The 25,376-nt window shown below is 38.7% G+C and overlaps 1 protein-coding gene across 1 annotated transcript in view; it reads right to left on the bottom strand.

The window, feature by feature from the left end:
- The window catches only part of FOCAD (focadhesin), a 273,674-nt gene that overhangs the window by 111,604 nt on the left and 136,694 nt on the right, over window positions 1-25,376 (bottom strand). The gene's annotated exons all lie outside the window — the stretch shown is intronic.

Genomic DNA, 25,376 nt, shown 5'->3' with positions numbered 1-25,376 from the left:
CAAGTGTTCTCAGTTCATTTTAATATCTGGTTTTATGGATATTCACATGTCTTTGTAAGTTTAATTCCAACTACAACAGATGAGTTCTTCACTTATAGATATTTTATTAAATTTTTAAAACCCAGGCAAGAACAGTGCCAACACAGATCAATTAGATAGAGTTGAACAAGGATTAATCTTTCTAAAACACTCCAACCTCTTAAGCTTGAATTAACACACACAATTTATCTCCATCTACACATATAAATTATTTAGAAAAGCTACAGGAGGTAGTCAGTGGAAAGATGTCAAAGACAAATGAATAATATAGACTTAAGAACACAGATTAAGGAGAGGTTCAAAGAGAAGACAGAGGAAAGTATCACAGAAAACTTAGATTTAGTGCTTTTGCTCTTTTTTCTACTTTCCATGAAACAGTAAAAAAAAAATTGGATTCCAGTAACATATACTAAGTTAAGAGCAGTAACATATACTAAGTTAAGAGCAGTGCTACGTGCAAGGCATGACAGTAGGCACATTTATACAAAGTAGTAGCTCTAATATTACAAAACACACAATTCCTTAAAAGCTTTCAATTCAACATTGAATCTATAACCAGAGTAGTTAGTATACAGCACTAAGAGGAACAATAAAATAGAAAACATAACCTAAACCTTCACAGAACTTAGCACCTATTAAAAAGAAAGAGAAGTGCATGTAATTCTAAATTATCAGAAAACAAAAGGTATATGATTAGATATTGAACTCTGTTCAACAGAAAGTAGTTTCAAGAGGAATCTAAGGAAGAAAGATATCAGTAGATGGGAGTCATCAGAGTATCGAGGCAGTATTGAGATGGGACTTGAAGAAGGAATGGACAATCCTTCTTCAGCAGAAAACCCACTGGGAAATGGAAAGCTTAAGTCAGAATCCATCCCCAAAACGCATGTTGTAGGCACAAAAAGCATGTGTAACAGCGAGGAAAGGCTCGTGGGTCAGAGAGTACCTGGAATGTCAAAGAGTCTGTACTAGAATCAAAAAGAAAAGGCAGCCGCTAGAGATATCTGAATTGGGGAATAAATAAAATTAAAATGCTACTTTTGAACGATTCATCGGGTAGTGCCAAAGTCAGAGCAGGCATCCACCCCTCTCTCTCGAATTCCCATCTCTCACTAGTCCCTAACACATAAGGAGCCTCAAAGTTTTTTTTAAAAATCATATGCATAATATACTCACTAACTGTCTGTGCTTTCTCCTCACTTTAAATGCCTATCCAGTTCCAATCTATGTTGTTTCAAGACCCACTTCAAACTCCACTCCCACAATTAAGTTTCTCTTACAATTCAGGCTCTCATTTTATTACTTTCTTTCCTCCAATTTCTAACACTTAAAACTCTGTCACCCAACTTAGCATTTAATTATATACTGTCTAGTGTTGTTCACTATTTTCGAGAATGTAAATTGTCTCCTCAACTAGATAGTAAACTCTTCAAAAACAATGACCTTGTCTTATAAGTCTCATTTCCTAGTACTAAGCACAGTGGTAAGTAAATAACATTATCAGTACTTAACTACTGATAGCACTGGAACCTGAGGCCTGGTAAAGCTAAAGTGAAGATTAAAACAAATAAAAAAACTTGGATAATGAATTGGAAAGTGGGATATTTTTGGCCCAGAGACATGAATAAAATGTAACATTAAAAAAGAAGGGGAGTGGTCGTTCATGGCCATTCTTAGTTGGTGGAACAATTTGCCTGGTTAATTCCAATAACAAACTAGACTCTGGCATACTAACTAGTTATGTGACCCCCGAGCACTATGGAAAACAGTAGGAGTTTCCTCAAAAATTGAAAATGGAACTGCTATTTGACCCAGTGATCCCACTTCTAGGAATATATCCTAAGAAACCCAAAACACCAATCAGAAAGGATATATGCACTCCTATGTTCATAGCAGCGTTGTTTACAATAGCTAACATCTGGAAATAGCCCCAGTGCCGATCAGTAGATGAGTGGATAAAAAAGCAGTGGTGCAGTTACATCATGCAATACTATGCAGCTGTAACAAAGAAGGATCTCTTACCCTTTGAGACAGTATGGAGGGACCCAGAGAGTATCATGCTAAGCAAAATAAGCCAGTCAGAGAAAGATATGTATCAGATGGTCTCACTCATCTGTGGAATTTTATGAACAAAATAAACTGATGAACAAAATAGATCCAGAGACTGGAGAACCTTAGAGGGAAGGCAGGTTGGGAGATATTAACCAGGGAACTTACAGACTTATATGAATAGCACTGACACAGACAATTTGGTGAAGGCCTGGGAGGGGGGTGTGAGGTGAAGGGGGAAAGTGAGGAGCATCTGTAACACTTTCAACAATAAAGATGAGTTTTATTTAAAAAAAAGGGAAAACTAGAAAAGGGAGCATATTTACAGGAGACGGGGTCTGAAAAGTTCTATTTGATATATGTTCTGCACATTACCCAATAACTTGTTTGTTTTTTAAAAAAACTGATTGACTTCTGTTCCAGCAATATGATGGGCCACACTTGCAATGATTGATAAAGTTCTATACATATATGGCTTAGCTGAAAAGAAAAAAAAAAATGGGGGTATTACCTAGGGCTAGAAACAAAGAGAAAAACACCTGTACTGAGGTATTATAAGGAAGTTATCAGTTTCTATAACCTAATAGCTTGTGTTCAAATGCCCACACGGAAAGGATAGGGCCTTTAGCCTTCATAAGGCAGGAGTTGGAACGCAGACCCTCACATAAAGCCAGCACTCTTGCATGGCAATACCCTTGGTGAAATGGTTGAACTGGAAACCACTGAGCTGAGAAATTAATATGAAAAATGGCAGTGAGTTGGGGCCACCTGAACCACTCCCGAAGGGTACTCCCATAACACATAACCCAAATTTATGCACACAGAAAAATAAATTAAACCCCTCTAAAAACGAGGTCATGACAAAAGAAAAAGTTCAAAACATAGAATGATGCATGAGTCCAATCTGAGTGAGAATCAGCACAAACAACTAGCAGGATAGACATCCACGACCTTCAGATAACAGAACAAGTAGAAAGCAGCACAAAAGCACTTAAAAGAATTAGAGATGAAAACACATTTAATTCCCAGTAAAATAACAGGGCATGATGGAGAAAAGGCAAATCTGGCAAAGAATCAAATGGAATCTCTACAAGTAAAAAATACAGTCACTGAAACTATGAATCCAATGAATAGGGAGTATCCTAAGTATAAACCAGAGAGATTAGAATTCTAAAATATAAAAAAGGAAGTTCAAAGTCATATATCTTTGAATGAGGTGTCTTTGTTATGTTCACCAAGAGTTCCTAGGAGAGCTTAATTTTAAATGGCTTTTAGAGAAGTGGTTGGTTCCAGGGCTGGGATAGGAAAAAGAACACGTCTGGAGAAAATCCTGGTGCCAAAAAGTAAGGAAGTGTGCATAGAATGAGGTGAACTTGTTGAAAGGGCACAGAAGCCAATGTGAGAGCTCCCAATGGCCAAATTAATATCCACGAGCCTACACTAGTATAAATAATTCAATGAGTGAGGGAATAAAAGAGAAGTAACAGTTCTTCCTTACAGAAGAATTCCAATTAATAAATGTAGAAGCAATGAAAGAAATAAAAAATCACCATTAGACAGACACCAGAGGAATAACTGTTGTAGGCAAAATGTGCTGATGAATGTTGAAATTAGTGGGCAAAAGTTTTGAGGACAAGCAGGATGACAATTAGATAGTCTCAAAGTCTCTCCTGTGAGACATTTATTATTTACAAAAGAAAAAATAGTAATATGCTATAGAAAAACTCAGGATACATCACCTTAACCAACTAACTAAGGTTAACATCACCAGTAATAAAACTTATCAACATCATGCACCCCTGATAAGACATACTGAGAAAGGCATATTATTTCTGTAATATTCTAAAATACGACATCTAGTCATGAGGAAACATCTGTATACCCAAACCAAAGGACATTTTACAAAATAACTAACAGGACTCTTCAAAAGCGTCCAGGTCGTGAAAGCAAAGGAAACGGAGAAACTGGTGTAGACTGGAAGACTGAGTACACATGACAACTGGAGTCATGGCACAGTGAAAAGTCATTAGTGGGAAAACTGATGAAATCTGAACACAGTCCACAGTCTAGTCAATCGCACTGTACCAATGTTTACTTCTTATTTTTGGTAACTGTGCTATAATGATTAAAGCAAGGTGTAAACATTAGGGAAAATGGATGAAAAATATATACGAGAAGTCTATGCTATTTTTATTTCTTTTTTTAAAAAAAAATGACAGCTTTTTTTAAAGATATAAATCACAGACCATACTATTTACATATTTAAAGTAGAATCCAATGGTTTTTAAAATATATATATATATTTATTGATTTCAGAGAGGAAGAGAGAGGGAGAGAGAGACAGAAACATCAATGATGAGAGAGAATCACTGATTGGCCATCTCCTGCACGCTCCACAGTGGGGATCGCGCCTGACCGGGAATAGAACCACGACCTCCTGGTTCATAGGTCAATGCTCAACCACTGAACCATACTGGCTGGGCCAATTCAATGGCTTTGGTGTACTCACAAAGTTGTTGCAGTCCTCACAATCAATTTTAGGATATTTTCGTCACCCCAAAGGGAAGCCCATAATCATTTGTTCTTCCCCGTTTCCTCCCATGCTTCCATAACTCTACTTTTTGTCTCTGTAAATATGAGTTTTCTAGACCTTTTCTATAAATAAAATCATAGAACATGTGGTCTTTTGTTACCAGCTTTTTTCAATTAACATAATACTTTTAAGGTTCCTTCATGTCATCCCATGTATCTGTACTTACTCTTTCTTATTGCCAAATAATTTTCCATTCTACATCACTCTGTACTACATTTTGAAACTTTTCTGTAAGTTATTTTGAAATAAAAGGTTAAACACTAGGAATAGAAAAATGTATTACTTAAAGAAATCATGGCTGAAAATTTTCAGAATCAATGAAGGACATTAATTCTCTAAGTCCTAAGTAGGACAGGTAAAAATAAGTTTATATCTATATACATTATAATGTGACTGTTTACCACCAAAGGCAAAAAAACAATCTTCAGAGCTAAATGGAAGAAAATAAAGACTATATACAAAGAAACAATTTATAGAAACAACAGACTTTTCAAAATTAACAAGATCATGCAGTACTATCCTAAAAGTGCAGAGGAAATTACTGGCCTACAACACTAAATCCATCATCCAACAGTAAGGGCAAAACAAGCAAAAATAAATGAATAAAATGGGAGGAACAATACCTAGGTATTGTGCACATATAGCCTATGAATATTTATGCGCACATGACTCTGAACATCTTGCTTTGTTTGTCTATGAGGTTTTGGAGAATTTATCCCATTCTAAGTGCTTACATTATGCATATTTTGTTTCTATTTTTGTTTCTCCGGAGAATGACACTTCTCCCATGTTATTCCTTCCCAAGAATTTTAGCAACGCTAAACAGCACAGATTACAAAGGCGCTATGCAGTATGGTACCCTGGAAAGTGCATGATTGGAGTTAGAAACCCCAGGCTCTCCCATTTGGTGGCTGTGTGACTACGGCAAAGTCATTAATCTCCTTCAATCTGTTTCCCCAGCTCCATAAAGGAAATACTACTAGTAACACCTGCTCTGTGTATAGCACCAGGTTAACAGAAAAGGCCACACTGAGGCAATTGTATGCAAATGTGCTTTATATACTGAAAAGGATGGTGACTGCTGTTACAACCAATGGGAAAAATAATGAATCCCCAAAGAATCCGAGCCCTTGCTTCGAATGCTTGTTCTGTAAGAATGACTTTGTGCCTCCGCAGAGGAACAAATAGCTATCTTCTAATTTTACTTCCAAAAGCTATTTCTAGCAATTCCGGAGAGCAGCCTACTCTCTTTTGTTCTGATGCTTTACTCCAACCGAAAGAAAAGCTTTATAAAAACCTTTAGGCTATGAAAACCGCCTTATTTGCCCTTTGCATAATGAAGGTAAAAGAAACTGCCTTCACTATTAAAGGACTCCAGTCATCATGATGTGGTGAAGTCCTCGTAAGCTAATTCAGCACACACAATTCACCAGACAGGAAGCTTCTGTTACCAAAACAGGGGATAAGAGGGAGAGTAAGGAGACACAATCAATGGGGCAGGAACAATGGGAAAAATAACATTCTTTCTCATCCCAATAACATGGGGCTAAAGGTTATAAGTGTAAAAAATGACTAACAGGTTTATGTAAGCAATTTCACAGTCTCTTAATGTCTGAGACGAGTTTATTATCAAGGCAGTGCTGTAGAAAATAACAGGAATAAGTACTGAGTTTGCCTTTTTAAGTCCCTTTTAGTCTAAAGGACAGTAATTCTGATGATTTTCTATTAGAGTCGCTCAACCTCTGTCCTAAAGGCACATATCTAAATCCCAAACTGTGCCTCAGTCCATCAAAAACATTTGTACTTGATGCGGTAAAGCTACTTCACATCCACAATCCCTAATATCACTATCTAAAGTAGGTGCATCAGAGACCTTTCAAATTAGTCTGTATTTCTGAAAAACTGGCAGTTTGTAGTGCAGACTTGTAATTCTATTCTCTGAACAGAAGAGGCTTAGAAGCGAGTAAATGACACAAGTAAAAACAGAAGAGGCATTTATCACACAGATTGATCTAGCAAGCCTCCCAGTGGCCTGGGATGTTAGGTTTCTCTCCTCATGTGAGAAGTTGCAGCTTCCCTGAGATACCTCCCGTCAGGGAACAGTATCTCCCAATGCAAACTCCATTGATTTCTCTGCAGGAACAGAAAAAATGACACAAAGACTCCTGAAGCGACAGGCACTTTTTCGGTTTTGCTACATTCTGTCTGGATTAATGATCTATTTCATGGTGAACATTCTTCTGGCATGAACTAGCAAGCACACAGTAAGAATTGTCAGAAATATCCTTTCGCCAAGAGAATGATTAGTGCTTTATTCTGCCCCGATCTCCTTCTCCTAGTCACATAAATGGAGGTCAAATGCCAAGGTAGTAAGGAAAAATATTAGAAATTCAATCAAAATAGCTTAAAACCCCCAAACCAAACTGCCAGAAAGTTGTTCAGCAGCTACAAAATTAAAAGCCAAGCAAACTGAGTATCCATCAGCAACAAGCATAAAATACCATCCATTTATTTTTAAAAAGGGCTAAAGGGACTATTATAACTGTATTGCAGAAAGAGACTGAGAAATACAGTTTAGTGCCATTTCATATCGAAAAATCAACATGCTGTGTATCAAAAATAATTGATGAATTAAGCAGTCACTTCAGAGGCTCTGAGAACACTTTAAGAGCAATTTTAAATTGCAGAGAGGAAGCTTTTAGGGATACCTATCGAGTTCATTTCACTTTAAAATACGGAGTTTGATGAATACATTTCTAAGGAACTAATGTTGACAGTTACTGGAACTTAACCTGATTTCATGTTCACTGAAAATGATTCTTCCACTCCTGTCCATTCAATGTATCTACAGATTTTCGAATAAGAGAACTAATGAATTCTTTGTGGATAACAAAAGTGAAGATCAGTCTTTGGGGCCTGAAAGGCTTATACAGCCCCCTAATAACAAGAAGAAAATATACCTGTGACCCCTTCACAAAGAAACAAACAAGCTCCTGATGAAGAAAATAAAAACTAAAGGCTAAACCTATAACCTACAAGTTCAAAAGAAAAAAATAAATTCTGCAGACCTTCTTTAGGAATTACTTTGCTTTTTTAGGGCTAAAAGCCAGTGAATTATTAGAAAAACTAGAGGCCCAGTGCATGAAATTCGTGCAGGGGGGTGTCCCTCAGCCCGACCTGTACCTTCTCCAATCTGGGAGCCCTCAGGGGATGTCCTACTGATGGCTTAGGCCTGCTCCCTGTGGTTCTCTGCTCTCTGCGGACCTGCCTGCTCGATGCCACCACAGGTCCTGGTGTCTGCTCTCTGCGGGGGCCTGCTTGCCCCTTGCCACTACGAAGAGGGGCAAACAGCACCCTGCTGTCTGCTCACCGTGGTGGACTGGGGCGCTGCTTGCCCCTTGCCCATGTGGTGAGGGCTGAAAGGACTGGGGGACTCTGGTGGTGCTGAGGAGACTGGGCGCCACCATCTTGTGCCTATGGACACCACCATCTTTGTTGTGAAGTGACAGTCAATCTGCATATTCCATCTTTATTAGATAGGATAGTTCCCCACAACAAGGTTGGAATAAGTGTAAATAAAGTTTTTCCATCCACACACATATGCAGCATCTAGCACAGAGCTTGGCACGTAAAAGCATGCCCCTCAAAATAAATTTGTTGAATGAATGAATGCTAATTGGCCCACCAACAACTAGCACAGGGCTGGGTACTTCTGCCAAGGGCTAAACTTCATTTTAGGCTTTGTGGGCCACACAGCCTCTGTCACAACTACTCAACTGTGCCACTGTACTGTGAAAGCAGTTATTGATTAAACAACATAAATACGTTGGAAATATTGATAAGTTATCACTAAACATAAAAATAAAATAAAAAACAGAAAGGGTGTGACTTGTGTGGAAGAGAGAAATGGCAACTTGATTTTAAAATTTCTCTGCCAAAGTCAGTATTTTGACTTGTCCCTGTTTGAAGCCCTGAAGGTTTTAGACCTCAGAGCAATGGTCTAAGGCCGTGGTGGGCAAACTGCGGCTCGAGAGCCACATGCGGCTCTTTGGCCCCTTGAGTGTGGCTCTTCCTAAGCCTTAGGAGTACCCTAATTAAGTTAATAACAATGTACCTACCTATATAGTTTAAGTTTAAAAAATTTGGCTCTCAAAAGAAATTTCAATCGTTGTACTGTTGATATTTGGCTCTGTTGACTAATGAGTTTGCCGATCACTGGTCTAAGGAATATTAAATAGGTAGAGATCTACTTTCCTTTAACAAAGGAGGAAGGAGAGTTGGGAAAGCAGAAGCAGCATGATCTCAGATAAATGTTAGTGAGGAGCAGACAGTGAAGCGGAAGCTCTGGAAATGTAGTCACTTCAATCTACTGATGTTTACCTACCCCTTAGAAAGTCTTCAAGTTTCCCAATGTACTCCAGCTTGGAGACTGTGGCTTTGATGAATAGTTCCCTGCAAATTGTCAGTGCTAACTCCCTGGACCCAACTCTCTTGGGCGACAGCAAATCCAAACCACTCCTAAGCAAATACCAAGGAGTTCAAAAATTCAAATTACTGTATATATATAAAATCCACAACTCAAAGTGAACAATTAATGTCTCCTTCAATTATTCTCAGAAGCCTACATTACAATTGGATTGCTATATCAGAAACCCCAGAAAAACATCAGTCCCACAGCAGTGGTGAGGGCCCTTTCAAGAAAGCAAACCACAACTTCTGAAGAGAAGATAGAGTGCTGATTTCCAGGAGTCCGCCTGCCACAGAAGAGACCATTGAAAAAGAAGAGGCAACAAAGGGCACCAAAGGGAAATGTCGGCAACCTAGCAGAAACAGGACAGGGCTTGGAGCCCAGGAAAGGAGGGGGATGTTTGTAAGAAAAGCTTCCCAAGGCTTTTTATACTCCAGAGAAGTTAAGAAAGTATAGCAAAACCATTGGTTCTGCCAGTAATAGTCTTTATTTTTCATCCAAATTTTTGCTTTTTACACACAAAAACAACAGAGAGTTTAGATTCAGTGTGTGGGCCTATTTAACACCAGGGGAATAGGTATTTGAGGTAGTAAATTAGGGTAGTATTTATATTACTTAGGATTCTCCAAAAATCAGAACCGATAAATAGATAGATGATAGATAGATAGAGGAGACTTATAGGACTTGGCTTACACAGTTATGGAGTCCAAGAAATCCCATAATCACCCACCTGCAAGCTGAAGAATCAGGAAAGCCGGTGATATAATTCAGTCTGAGTCAAAGGCCTAAAAACCAGGGGCCACATATGAAAGTACCACAAACTAAAGGCCTGAGAACCAGGAGCTCGGATGTCTAAGGGCAGGAGAAGGCGGATGTCCCAGATCAAGAAGAGAATTTGCTCTTCTTTGGCCTTTTTGTTCCATCTGGGCCCTCAATGAATGGGATGATGCCACCCACATTGGTGAGGGCAGGTAGATCTCTTTACTCAGTCTACTGAATCAAATGCTAATCTCTGCCAGAAACACCCCCACAGACACACCCAGAAATAATGTTTTACCAGCTATCTGGGTACCCTCCAGATAGGTCAAGTAGACACAAAATCAGCATCACAGCGTTAACACCAAGCTCACAAGGTTACTATGAAGACGCCTGTAAAAAGACTTAACACAGTACTTGGCAAGGGCTATGCAGTCAACAAGTGTTTGCTGAACCACCATCCGTTTTCAGTACTAGGCTGGTTGTGCTTCATCAGAATTCAACTTCCATGGGTACTTTAATCAACATCTTTTCTGAGGTCTGATGAGCAGTGACACCTTAGATGTTCATTTGGCATCAGACTCATCCAGAAGTGCCAAATGCAGTTACCATGAAACTCCCCTAATATTATTTGGGAAAGTTTCCCAGGCCAAGTGGAAGATGTAAAGAGATTTTTAAGCTCTTGTTTCTCCTTTGTGCCCTTTTATCCTCACTTTTTTGTATTGAAATTTTAGCTGCTAAAACAGTTTGGGACTGCAGTTAACAAAGTCCAATGAAAGGAAAATAGAAGCACCAAGAAGCAGGCTGCTTCCACCTAGATGGGCACTAGCTTTAAGAAAGGAAAATAAAGATTTGCTGCATTGTAAGCTCGTTCCTTCTTTGTCAAATATTGAGCATAAAGGCTTGAGTCAATTTCTGGGTTCTCTGTTCTATTCCATTGATCTATATGCCTGTTCTTGTGCCAGTACCAGGCTGTTTTGATTACAGTGGCTTTGTAGTATAGTTTGATATCCAGTATTGTAATCCTTCCAAATTTGTTCTTCCTTCTCAAGATTGCTGCAGCTATTCGGGGTCTTTTTTGGTTCCATATAAATTTTTGGAGTATTTGTTTTAGTTCTGTGAAATATGCCATCGGTATTTTGATAGGGATTGTATTGAGTCTCTAGATTGCCAGGGGTAGTATGGACATTTTAATGATATTAATTCTACCAATCCATGAACACGATATAATCTTCCACTTGTTTATGTCTTCTTCTATCTCTTTTTTCAGCATTGTATAGTTGTCAGAGTACAGGTCTTTTACCTCCTTCCTTAAGTTTATTCCTAAGTATCTTAATTTTTGTGTTACAATGGTAAATGGGATTATTTTTTATTTTCTCTTTCTGAGAGTTCATTATTGTTGCATAAAAATGCCATTGATTTCCGGCTGTTAATTTTGTATCTTGCTACATTGCTGAATTCATTTAATAAATCTAGTAGTTTTTGGTGGAGTCTTTAGGGTTTTTCTATGTACAATATTAAGTCATCTGCAAATAATGACAGTTTTACATCCTCCTTTCCAATTTGGGTGCCTTTTATTTGTTCTCCTTGTCTGACTGCTGTGGCTAGGACTTCCACTACTATGTTGAATAAAAGTGGTGAAAGCAGACAACTCTGTCTTGTTCCTGTTGTTAAAGGAAATGGTTTTAGTTTTTGCCCACTGACTATGACATTGACTGTAGGTTTGATAAAGGAGGAAAGAGCATGCAATGGAGTAAAGACAGTCTCTTCAATAAATGGTGTTGGGATAATTGGACAGCTACATGCAAAAAAAAAAAAAATGAAACTAGACCACCCACCTACACCATACACAAGAATAAACTCAAGATGGATAAAGGAATTAAATGTAAATTATGAAACCATAAAATTCCTAGAAAAAAACGTAGGCAGCAAAATACCAGACATCTCACATAGAAGAATTTTCACTGATACATCTCGGGCAAGAGAAAGGAAAAATAAACAAATGGGACTACATCAAAATAAAAAGCTTCTGCACAGCAAAATAAATGAGCATCAAAATGGAAAGGGAACCCACTGTATGGGAGAGCATATTTGCCAATGATACATCTGGTAAGGAGTTAATTTCTCCTTGTTTGTATGGTTGCTATATAATGATATTTGTTCCTCAATTACTCATTGAAAGAGTTTCTCTAAGCGAATGACATTCTAATTTCTTTAGTCAGTGTGTTATTGCTTCAAAGCATTTCTATATTATCGAATAAAACAAAAGCTGAGAAAAAGTCATCTTAAGCAGACCTCTTCATAATGATAGCTTGTATGACACGTATGAAAGATATCTTAGCATAAGTTCCACAGAAACATTTTCTGGACCAGTGACCTGTAAACATGCTTGTTTGTACATCTCTACTGGTACCAAATGTTTAGCATACCAGCATATATGTTATACACATGAACACTTATTTATATGTTATATACATGAGCTATAGGAAGAAAAATATTAGGCAAAATAAGACTTTTGGAACAATGGTCCTTAATTTAAAAAAATATGTAACATCTTTAAGTTCAATAACACTTGAACCTTCATGTAATACAAAAATGTCTGTCAGGTACACTCCCAATCTCAGTGAAAAATACTGTAAATAATATAATCTGCCAATAAGCAACATGGAGAGATGCTCAACACCATAAGTGATCAGGAAACTGCTCATCAAAACCACAATAAGACATATCACTTCACACCCAATAAGGACAGTAACAAATGTTGGCAAGAATATGGAAACTCCCATACCATTGCTGGCATGTAATGTAAGACAAAATACCATGTGCGGGTGCGCATGAACAGTGTGATTGAAACTTCGTGGCCCATGCACAGAAGTTGGTATTTTGTGGAAGAGCCACACTCAAGGGGCCAAAGAGCCGCATGTGGCTCGCGAGCCGCAGTTGGCCAACCACTGCACTAGGAAAAAAACAGTTTGGCAATTCCTTGAAAAGCTAAAAACAGGCTTGTCATATGACCCAGAAATTCCATTCCTGCATAATCCAGGAAATATCCCCATCATAAGATTCTTAACTTAATCACATGTGCAAAGTCCCCTTTAGTACATAAGGGAAACATCCACAGGCTCCAGAGATTAGGACCTGGGTATCTCTGGGGGCCATCGTTCAGCCCACCGCAGCCAAGGTTTAAGATATTCTGGCATTTGATAATGGTGGTCAATGTACAACTTGGTGAATATAATAAAAAATCACTGAATTGTACACTTGAAAAAGAGTGACCTTTATGATATGTGAATTATATTTCAATTCTGTTATTTTCTTAAGATATTGCTGTCAGAAAAATACAGCTATTACATGGTTCGGAAAAAAAAAAGACAAATAGTTTGTGTGTAGTTGTGCTTAGGCATAATATGAAGAACAAAGAAATTCCACGAAGCTGAGGTGAGCAGGGCTTCAGACAAGGCTTTCAACAATCCGCATCTGAAATCAGCATGTTTAATAAAATGATGGAACTAAATATATCTCCTATAAATTCATGTAACTGGTATCCATAAACTGCAAGGGCCAGCCATTTTCTGTGAAAGGGGAGGTGATGCTGCAACTAGTCTTCATTGGGGATTCCCACCTTCCTTTAGGACCCCTGGTCTGCTTACAGGTGACACATGATCATCTGATGGAAGTGCAAGTAAAGAAGCCATCAATCCATATATTAAATATAACTAAGGCTTAACTTCTCTCTTTAAGATAAATAAGAAATATTCTAATCTTTTCTTCCCACACCACCTGAGTGGACTTACACACAGTTCTCTTTAGAAACTGCTGCTCTTGACAATGGCCTCAAACTTCACTGCACATCAGTGTCTCTGGGGAACTCGGTTACGAGTAGACAGCCTGAGCTTCATCTCTAGAGGCTCTAAGTCAGAAGCACAGGCTATACTCAAACTTTGGAAGACCCTACTCTGCTCACTAGAAATCAATGCCATTCATTTTTCTTTGAAGTCCGTAATTTAGGGGGTGTAGCAGAGCCAAACAAGTGAAAAAAAGAAAATACACTCCAACTGAAGTTATAAGTGTAACAGAAAGAAATAAGGTCAGTGGCATTCTTTTGTTTGACCTGTATTTCAAACAAAGCTGTACGTCCCTGTCATATGTGTAAGCAAGTAAATTGCTCAAATGACCACTTATGTAAGTAGAGGGAATATGCTGTGGCTCCAAAGCAAAAAGAATAGTACTCATGAGAACATCTGACTCGTACCCCTGATTTAGAACCTAGGACAATACATTCCACCAGGCTCTTGTGAGAAGAATTAGGTCCAGATTTTTTAAAAATATATATATTTTATTGATTTTTTTACAGAGAGGAAGGGAGAGGGATAGAGAGTCAGAAACATTGATGAGAGAGAAACATCGATCAGCTGCCTCCTGCACATCCCCTACTGGGGATATGCCCGCAACCAAGGTACATGCCCTTGACCGGAATTGAACCTGGGCCCCTTCAAGTCCACAGACCGACGCTCTATCCACTGAGCCAAACTGGTTACGGCAAGGGCCAGATTTTAATAAAGCTCGAAAACCAGACAACAAGGCCTATATTGCATGAAGTCATCTAAATCATAAAGATAAGTAATGTGTATTTAACCCATGAAAAGGCGTTAGAATAACATCCAACTGATAATACAGTCCACAGACTAATGAATCCTTTTCTGTCAACTATGTAAAGCTTGAAACTAAACGACTTAAAACCAAACGCGTATATTATCATTTTTAAATACTACCGCTGGGTTTGTGTGCTTGTTGGAGAGGCATTCTGAGTAAGTTGGTAAAGACTTATCAAATTCCTGCTGTTTTAATGCCAAATATTTCCTAAGCACTGCCTTTTACTAACACATGATTTTAGTCACTCACTCAAGGTAAAGTCTTTTCCAGAAATGAGTCTCTTAGTGATATTTTATCCTAGGCCAAGAGAAGGTGATATATATATAATGTTCTTAGCACATTTATATATAGGAGATGAGCTTAAATACCACAGATAATTCCATTTTTTGATAAAAGGGTTAATTGTAGGTCAGGGATATATCCCTATATGCTAAATAAAACATTTTAAAAAGACCTACTAATTTCTTGGAAGGTATCAAAATAATGCTTTCAATCAGATCACAAAATCCATAAAAGCTTTCAAACCACTGATGCCACTCAGTCTCCTATCCTCTCTCCACACCCCATTTACATCCCTCTCCCCAAAGAAAAACCACCTCTTGTATAAGCTTAAACCAATATATATGTTTCACTGGAATTCAGAATGGCACACAATTAGCATCATTTTAGTCGTGTCATTATTTCCAGCTCAGTGGCATTTATTCAGATGAGCACAGTTTGCAACCTCCGAGCCCAGCTCTTCTGATGTTAACTGGCATCATTAAAACTCTCCCAGTGTCCAACTCGTTTGATCTTTGAAAGAATGCCCTGGGTTTGTGACTGAGAGCCGGAAACTCCTGGCTGGAAACCCCGAACAGCATTCACGCTCGGTCACAAACTACTCACATCAGTTAATAATCCTCAGAGACCAAGATTCCAATTCCAGAGAGAAAGCTTTTCACATAAACACTATTTATGCACCAAAGAAACAGAAAATTGGATTTAAATAACGTACAGGAGGTATGAGAAGCTCCTAAATGTTATAACTTTAAAAGCTGAGATTGTAAGTTTTTCAGAGTAGAATATCTTAAAAGAGCATAGCAAATCTGAGTGTGGAAAAGGGCAAATAGCAGAAGAAAGAGGTTTGAAGTATAAAAGCAAAAACAAGAAATGGTGACATTTCAAGACCGTCTATTTAAAATTTTCTATGGTAAGTTTTGATCTAGTGCTCAACTTCACATGATCTTCAAATGCTTTCTTAAAAAAAAATTAAAAACAGCCAATTAAAGAATAGTGGGAAGCTTAATTCTTCTCTATTTAAAGAAAAAAAAACACCATATCTTTATTTTCCCACACATTTCACACATGGCCATGTGTGAATACTATTCCATTATACAAACACACTACAGTCAGTTAAAATTTTATTTAGAAAATGAAAAACCATTTTAAACCATATTTCAGAATCTACTTACAGAATGACAAAGTAAATGTTATAATATCCACAAATGTTTAATAATAGGCAAGTTCCTGCTGTCCTTTTAAAGTTAAAAATAAGGCCAAACTACAACTTTCAACTGCAAAGAGTCATTGTGGCATATAAAAAGCTCAGCATGGAAATAGATTCAACAAATGTAGAAAAGGCGTTTTCATGCCCAAGAAGAATTGAAGGCATCAAAAAACATGTCCCAACTGCAAATAATGTAGAGCTCAGTTCAAAAAGACCAGCAAATTCCTTCTCTAATGCATAGCAAATTAAACTTAATCAACTCCTCTGCAAGGTTGAACAGGCAATCCACCTTTAAAAGTCCCCACAAACAAAACATAAGAACAACAAAAGAGGTTCCGGAGTGTAATAAATACCGAGTCCACAGTAGGCGACAGAATCAGTACTGTACACAGCTGAGAAACCCTGCCATGGCACAATGGATCACATTTCCATATTAAATTATGTTTATCACGCTGAAAAAAATGCTTTAACAACATACAGGACTCCTCTTGGCCATTTCTACACCACACTCACTCCCTAAAACCTTCCAAACCTGCTGCGCGCCATTGAAAATCATTCCCACCCCATGGTGCTCAGAGGGAGCCGCCAGACAAAGGGCTGGGATGATGGGAGAGGGCAGGGACAACCACCTTCCCTGCGATTTCAGAAAATAAATCAATACAAGAGGGGAGAATAGCCAAAACATAACCTTGGCATAGGGTATTTCCGGGAAAATTGCTGCTGTGACAAATGGCCTGAAGTGAACTCTTCCAGCGGTCAACAACCCGCAGGAAGGGCCCTCCCCTCCTTATCTGTCGCTCAGTTGTACAATACTCCACTTTGAAAATAGAACACCCTCTTGGAGCTGGGCAAGATGAAAGAGCTTTGCTTCAGGGTCCTGCAACGCCTATTAATTTTTGCTCCAACAGGCTCACAGCTGATTTAGAAAACAGAGGGTGAGCACTGCCTCCCGTCCCCATCTCAAGACGTGGGAGGAGATGTTAAAAGTGAGCGAGTCCCCTTTTCATGGCAGCGTACCGATTTTCATTTCTGCACACACCACAAGGGGTTTCTCCTCCGGCCACCGGCCATGTGCTTACACTGGAAGTTCTTTTCCTCTTGGAGACGGCGATAGGAAGGTTACTAGATGTCTAGGCAGTTACAGAATTATCTTCCCAAATTATTGTATACTCCTCAGACTTTTATCACAGTTGGTAAAGCAACATGACAGAGTGGGAAAAGCACAGGAATTACAGTTAAACCAAAGAGCACTCAAATCCCCATGTTACCACGTTTCTACGTCGACTGTTAGACTTCCTATACCCATCAGCAAACATCACCTATATCACAAGACCTTCGTGAATTCTAATATCAGATATTATGGTAACCAGGTAACCAGCATGAACAATTGTAGCTTTTATAGTTTTGGTGTTTTAAAGTATAATATGCTGTAAAAAGTATTGATCTTAATTATGCAGTTCAGTGAATTCAGACAGATGTACATGCTGTTGTAACCACCACCCTAATCAAGATGTGACCATAGAGATAAAATGTGAGCCACATGTGCAATTTTAAATTTTCTAGTAATCACACTTTTTAAACAGTAAAAAAAAAAAGACAAATGAAATTTGAATGTTTTATTTAACCCAATATATCCAAAATACTAACATTTCAATATGTAATTAAAATATTGTAAGATATTTTACATTTTATTTGTACTATGGCTTTGTCCATGTAGTTTACACTCACAGCGCATCACAATTTGAACTGGCCAGAGTGCAGGGGCTGATTAGCCACGTGTGGCTAGCAGCTCCTACACTGGACAGTGCAGACAGAGACCACAGTCCAGAAAATTCCCCATGCCCCTTTCTAGTCTATGCCCTTCTCCTCAACCATCAACCACTATTTCGATTTCTACCTCCGTAGATAGATTTTTGCCTATTGTTGAATTCCATAAAAATAAAATGTATGAATGGTTTTGGGACTGCCTTCTTTCACGGAGCAAGTTTCTGAGATTCATCCATATTGTTGCAAATAGCGCGGTCAAATTCCTTTTATTTCTAAAGAGTATTCCACTGTATGAATACATGCAACTTATTTACCCGTTGACCAGCTGATGGACATTTGGGTTGTTTCTGAAAATGCTATCATTAATAAAGCTGAAAGGAAAAGTCTTATTTTGTGGACATGTTTTCATTTACTATGGTAAATATCTAGAATTAGAAATGTTGCATAAGGTAGGTTTATGTTCAGCCTTATAAGAAACTACCAAATACTTTGCCACGATAGTTATGTTATATTACTGACAGCATTGCATCCAATTACTTCACCTTCTCCAATATGTAGTATTGTCATTTTTATTTTATTTTATTGATTCCAATGGTGTATACATTTCCAAGTTACCAACAATATGCCTTTTTTTTCATTTGTTTACTAGCCATGTAACATCTTTGTTGAATGGTTTGGAAAGGTGAAGGGCAAGTTGTGACGAAGGCAAACTGACATTGCTTTCACGAAATTATTTCTAATGTTAAAACAAGGAACACACTTGCAAAGACTAGATAATATACACCTGGAAGCAAGGGGATGACAGTAATGAGAGTACATACTCATCCACAGGGAGCGACAAACTGCTACTTGACACCTTTTTCATGGGCCTTTTTCATGTGTAAAAGCAGCCCAGGTACTTCCTGTTTCACTGACATAGGGTTGATATTGATATTTTTACTTTAATTAATACTAGAATTAATTTAAAATAGTAATCCTATGATAATCAAACAAAATAGGCCATAAGTTTTCACACTTTGATTCATAAATATGTTGGTGGTTTTTATGAGGAGAAACATCCTTAGTATGGTAAACATCAAACCATTCAGGATTGCTACCGATTACTGGTCAAACATGGCACCTATGGAGACAAGGCTTGGCGATCCACCAAAGGCAGATGACAAAAATGTTTTGAGTGGCAAGGCAACAATGTCCCAGATAAAGTTGGAAACAAACAATTGGTCAGGGCACCTCCCCCTTCCTCTTTTCTAATAATTCTCTTCTATGGCAGAATATATGCTACTGTATTCTTATTCTTCCTCATCATATACATGTTAGTTTTGAGTAACAGTGAAGGCAACAACTAACAATACTTCATAGCAATGCCTATCTCATAGTATCTGCGTTATTTGGGGAGAGTAGAAGAAAGATGTATGTTGGGCAAATGTAAAGCAGAACAGCTGCTCTGGAAAACAGTCTGGCAGTTCCTCCAATAGTTAAACACTGAGTTATATCATCCAGCAATTCCACTCTTAGATACACACCCAGGAAAAATGAAATGTGTCCACACAAAAACTTGCACATGAATGTTCACAGCAGCATTATTTATAATAGTCCCACAGTGGGAACAACCCAAGTGTCCATCAACTGATGCACAGATGAATAAAATGTGGAATCGTCCTACAATGCGATATTACTCAGCCATAAAAAAGAAGGAAATGCTGATACATGCTACAACATAGATGAACCTTGAAAACATTATGCTAAGTGAAAGAAACCAGACCCCAAAGACCACATACTGTATGACTCCATTTATACAAAATGTCCGAGCAGGCACATCCATACAGACATAAAATAGATTACTGGTTCCCTAGGGCTGGAGGGCATGGAGAGTGTGGGGTTTCTTTTGGGGGCAGTGAAAATGTTCTGAAATGGATTATGGTGATGGATGTATAACTCTCTGAGTATTCAAACAGCCACTGAATTATACACTTTAAGTGGGTGAGTTGTATGATATGTGAGTTTTCTCTCAATACAGCTGTTCACATAAACAAGGAAGAAAAACTAAAGGTATTGGCAAGCCACAGAGCCCCTCTCTTCTCCCACATATTATTTTCCTCCACTGCTTGAGGTAGAGAGAAATATTCCTGTGATGGCTTATGTCTCTCCTCTGCACTATTTCTGAATTGCAAATATATTTAGTGCACTTAACATAACGTTCTCCCTTACTAGACTGTGAGTTCACAGAAGCCGAAAATGTCTGAGAAATCTTTTTATCCAGAAGAGGGTCTTGCACAGCCTGGCTTGGATTTTCAGTATTTTTACGCTAGGGTTAACACTTTGTGTTCTGCCTGGGGAGTCCGAGCCTATGTGAGCTGCGGCAGTGGACACAGGGCTTGAGGGGGAAGTTGCACCATGTCCTTTTCCTGGCTCTCCTCACCACCTCTGCTCATCAGAGGATGCGTAAATGACAATTTGGCCAAACACTTCTGAAAGGCTGCCAGACCTTCTACTTGAACATCTCCTGAAACAGACAACAGACTGTATGAAGTAAATAGGATCCCTTTTAAACTTACAACCCATAAATCTATAAAGGAAAAGAGTGATAAAAAAAACATTTTAAAAGTATAAAATAAAAGCAAAAAAAAAACCCAAACCCACAAAAAAACAAAAATGCTGGCATGGATTTAAATATGATCTCTAGATGAATTTTAAAAACACTCATAATAACACACAAATGACTTAAAAACAAAATGAATAAAAATATACTTAACTTTTTAACAATTTTTACTTAAAAGTCTATAATGGATTTAATCACCACCTGCTCTTTATTAATAACTAGAGACCCAGTGCACAAAATTTGTGCACTGTATGTGTGTGTGTGTGTGTGGGGGGGGGGGGGGCGGGGGGGTGGTCCCTCAGCCCGCATGCACCCTCTCGCAGTCCAGGACCCCTTGGGGGATGCCCACCCTTGCAATTCAGGATCCCTCGCTCCTTACCACCTACCTACTCGCTGCTCCTTAGCACTGACATGGAGGCAGGAGAGGCTCCCGCCACTGCTGCTGCTCTCGCCAGCCATGAGTCCGGCTTCTGGCTGAGTGGCGCTCCCCCTGTGGGAGCACACTGACCACAAGGGGCAGCTCCTGCGTTTACCATCTGCCCCCTGGTGATGAGTGCTCATCATAGCGACCAGTCATTCTGGTCGTTCCACCATAATGGTTGCTTAGGCTTTTATTATATAGATTCTCCCAAAAGCTAAACCTACATGGGATAAAGTCACTCTGAGTAAAGAACATTCAAGTTAGACTTTCCCTTCGCTTAATAACAGCTTGTATTCATTGGATAGAAGGGATTCTGGATTCCTGGTAACAAGTAGAAAAGCTACCCTAGACTCAATGAAGTAGTGACTCAATTGAACTGTTCTCAGTACTAACAAATAATATTGCCAGAAAATTGGATACAAATTACTACGTTCTACCACTTTCTCATGCTCAGGTAAGCATGGAAAGTTATTAAAAATGAATAATAACCTAACTATTTAACACAATTATAACCTTAAAACTCTGAAATATTTAGCTCAAGAAAATAATCCAAAAGAAAGGAAAAACTTTACATATGTAATTACTTTTTAAACTATTGAGTATATGAGAGAAAAATGGAAAGTAACTTAGAAATCCAATAAAAAATAATTTGATTACTTATAATGCTTCCACTCGATGGAAATAAGCATGCCATTAAAATTTGTATCAAAATAGAAAATCTGTATAGCACAATATAGAGAAGATGAAAATTGTAAAAATGTATGTATAGCCGAAACCGGTTTGGCTCAGTGGATAGAGCATCGGCCTGAGGACTGAAGGGTCCCGGGTTCGATTCTGGTCAAGGGCATGTACCTGGGTTGCAGGCACATCCCCGGTGGGAGATGTGCAGGAGGCAGCTGATCGATGTGTCTATCTTATCGATGTTTCTGGCTCTCTACCTCTCTCCCTTCCTCTCTGAAAAAATCAATAATATAGAGAAGATGAAAATTGTAAAAATGTATGTATAAAACATACAATGGGAAGGGATATAGAAAAATTAAAATGGCTTTGTGAGAGGTATGGTAAGAAATACTATAACAATAGAATGTCTTTAAAAGAGGCATGAAATCATTTTATGCATCTTTAAAATATAAACTATAACCCATAAAAACACTGAAAATTAATTGATTTTAGCTCAAAACATCGTCTTCATTAGGATCTTTATATAAAGCCTAAATAATGTAAAATCTCATGCATTATCAATTACAAAGGAAATGGAGAAGGAAAAGTACAAGTAAAGAGTACAAGCATCATGCTCACAGAGATTTCTCCAATAACACAACATGACGTGGTGGACTAAACACAAGCATAGTGATAGCATGTACATTACATCTCAGAAAAGCTGTGTTAAAACAACATAGTGATTAAGAAATTGACTTTGAATTTAGACAGACCTGAGTCTAAATCCTGACTCTACCATCTTTTAATTGAATGACTTTGAGCAATTATTTAATCTCTGTCAGTCTCCAAGAAGAAAATGGTACCTATCACAGACAGGGCGTTTTAGTAAGATTAAATGAGATAATAAATATAATAACATAGTACAGAGTGCTTAAAATATAGAAAGCACTCTGTAAATCAATAGGTACTTACTACTATTATTAAAACATCTCTAATAATTCTACAGCTAAAAGCATTCCACTAATTTCATATGAAAATGAAGAAAAATGTTACACATGGACAAAGTATCAAAGTAGATTATATGTTTCTTTATTGGATCTTCTGTATGGTTTGACAAGCTCTTTGTAATAAAAGGCCCATAAAAGATACACACACAAACTCCTGATTTCCTTTCCTTAGAAGCATGAGGACAATATTGTTTTTCTAATCATTCCTGTAGAAATGAAATGTAACTTGGCTGACCAGGGAAGTTAAAAGCAATGATGAGGAGAATATTTAAGTATCCGAATTTCTCCAAAAAGATATATAAGTGGCGAATAAACACAGGAAAAGATGCTCAAAATCATTAGTCAGCAGGAAAACATAAATCAAAGCCACATGAGATACTACTTTACACTCACTAAAAGGCTACTTTTTCTTTCTTCTTTTTTTTTAAAAGCAGATAATAACAAATGTTGCTGATGATGGGGAGAAATTAGAACCTGCATATACTGCTGGTAGGAATGTAAAATGGCACAGCCACTTTAAAGAGAGTTCTGTAAGTTCTTTAAATGGTTAAACATAGAGGAACTGTATAATCCAGCAATTCCATTCCTATTATACCCCTCAAAAATGAAAACATATATCCAAGCAAAACCTATGCATAAATGTTTATAGCAGTATTACTCATAATATCCAAAAATAGAAAAAATGTCCATCAACTGATGAATGAATAAATAAAATGTAGGATAAACAGGTGGAACATTATTCGATCATAAAAAGAAATGAAGTATTAGTGCATGCTACAACATTGAACCTTGAAGACATGTTAAGTGAAATAAGCCAGTCCCAAAAGATAATCCTCCTATCTAATAATAGACAAACATGGTAATTAACCGTACCTCCGACATGCTTCCCATTGGCTAATCAGGGCGATATGCAAATTAACTGCCAACCAAGATGGCGGCCGGCAGCCAGGCAGCTGAAGCGAACAGGAGGCTTGCTTGCTTCAGTGATAGAGGAAGCCAAGGTTCCCCGCCTGCCGCTGCCGGCCTCTGAGCTGCACTTTAAGAAACAATGTTGCAATTATAGAAGCTAAACAAACCCCAGAAACCTGCTTTCAGCCAGCCGGGACTCAGAGCTGCAGCTGCAACAGTGTTTCAATTATAGAAGCCAAACAAACCCAGATACCTGCTTTCAGCAGCCGAGGTCTCAGAGCTGGAGCCGAGCCTCAGAGCTAAAGCCGGCTCTTAGTTCCAGTGACAGCCATAGAAGGTAAATAAATCCCAGAATAAAAAGAAAAAAAGAAAAAAAGGAGAGGTTGGAAGCTTCAGTCACCTGCCAGCCTGAAAACGGCCCTCAGCCCCTCACCCAGACTGGCCAGGCACCCCAGTAGGGACCCCCACCCTGAAGGGGGTGTGACCAGCTGCAAACAGCCATCAACCCCTCATCCAGGCTGGCCAGGCACCCCAGTGGGACCCCCACCCTAATCTGGGACACACTTCAGGGCAAACCAGCCGGCCCCCACCTGTGCACCGGGCCTCTATCCTATATAGTAAAAGGGTAATATGCAAACTGACCCTAACAGCAGAAGGACTGGGAATGACTGGTCACTATGACACACACTGACCACCAGGGGGAAGACACTCAATGCAGGAGCTGCCCTCTGGTGGTCAGGGCGCTCTCACATGGGAGGAGCTCTGCTCAGCCACAAGCCAGGCTGATGCCTGCCAGTACAGTGGTGGTGGTGGGAGCCTCTCCTGCCTCCTCAGCAGCGCTAAGGATGTCCAACCGCAGCTTAGGTATGCTCCCCGCTGGCAAGTGGACATCCCCCGAGGGCTGCCAGGCTGCCAGATGGATGTCTGATTGCCATCTTAGGCCCAATCCCCCGGGGAGCGGGCCTAAGCCAGCAGGTGGTCATCCCCTGAGGGGTCCCAGACTGTGAGAGGGCACAGGCTGGGCTGAGGGACCCCGCTCCCCCCCGAGTGCACCAACCTCTAGTATATTATACAATTCCATTTATAGAAAATGTCCAGACTAGGCAAATCCATGAAGACAAAAGTAGAATAGTGATTGCCTATGGCTAGAAGGGGCTTGGGGATTAGGAGGTGGCACCTAAAAGGTACAGGATTTGGGGGGGGGTTGATAAAAATGCTCTAAAATTGATTGTGGTGATGACTTCATAACTCTAAATATACTAAAAACCATTAAGTTGTACACATGAAGTGGATGATGTAAATGGTATGTGAATTATATCTCAGTAAAACTTTTTAAAATGAGAGAATATTGCTTCTCAGAGCCATAACTTTGTATTAAGTAAACAAACAAACAAACAAAAAACCAAGGCAAATGGGGCCAATGTGAGGATATGAGAAAGCTGAATGGCAAAAATAAAGAAAAGAGAATTCGTAGAACAAAGTTGGAGGATCACAATACCAGATATCAAGCTATATTACAAAGCCACGGTTCTCAAAACTGCCTGGTACTGGCACAAGAACAGACATAGAGACCAATGGAACAGAACAGAGAGCCCAGAAATCCATCCAAGCCATTATGTTCAATTAATATTTGACAAAGGAGGCAAGAACATACAATGGAGTCAAGACAGTCTCTTCAATAAATGGTGTTGGGAAAATTGGACAGATACATGCAAAAAATAAAATGAAACTAGACCACCAACTTACACCATACACAAAAATAAACTCAAAATGGATAAAGGACTTAACATGAGATGAGAAACCATAAAAATCTTAGAAGAATCCATAGGCAGCAAAATATCAGACATATGTCATAGCAATATCTTTACCAATACAGCTCCTAGGACAATGGAAACTAGGGAGAAAATAAACAAATGGGACTACATCAAAATAAAAAGCTTTCACACAGCAAAAGAAACCAACAAAACAA

The sequence above is a fragment of the Myotis lucifugus genome, unplaced genomic scaffold (assembly GCF_000147115.1).
Source record: "Myotis lucifugus unplaced genomic scaffold, Myoluc2.0 scaffold_221, whole genome shotgun sequence".
NCBI classification, from domain to species: domain Eukaryota; kingdom Metazoa; phylum Chordata; class Mammalia; order Chiroptera; family Vespertilionidae; genus Myotis; species Myotis lucifugus.
This window is presented reverse-complemented; position numbering and strand designations above follow the sequence as displayed.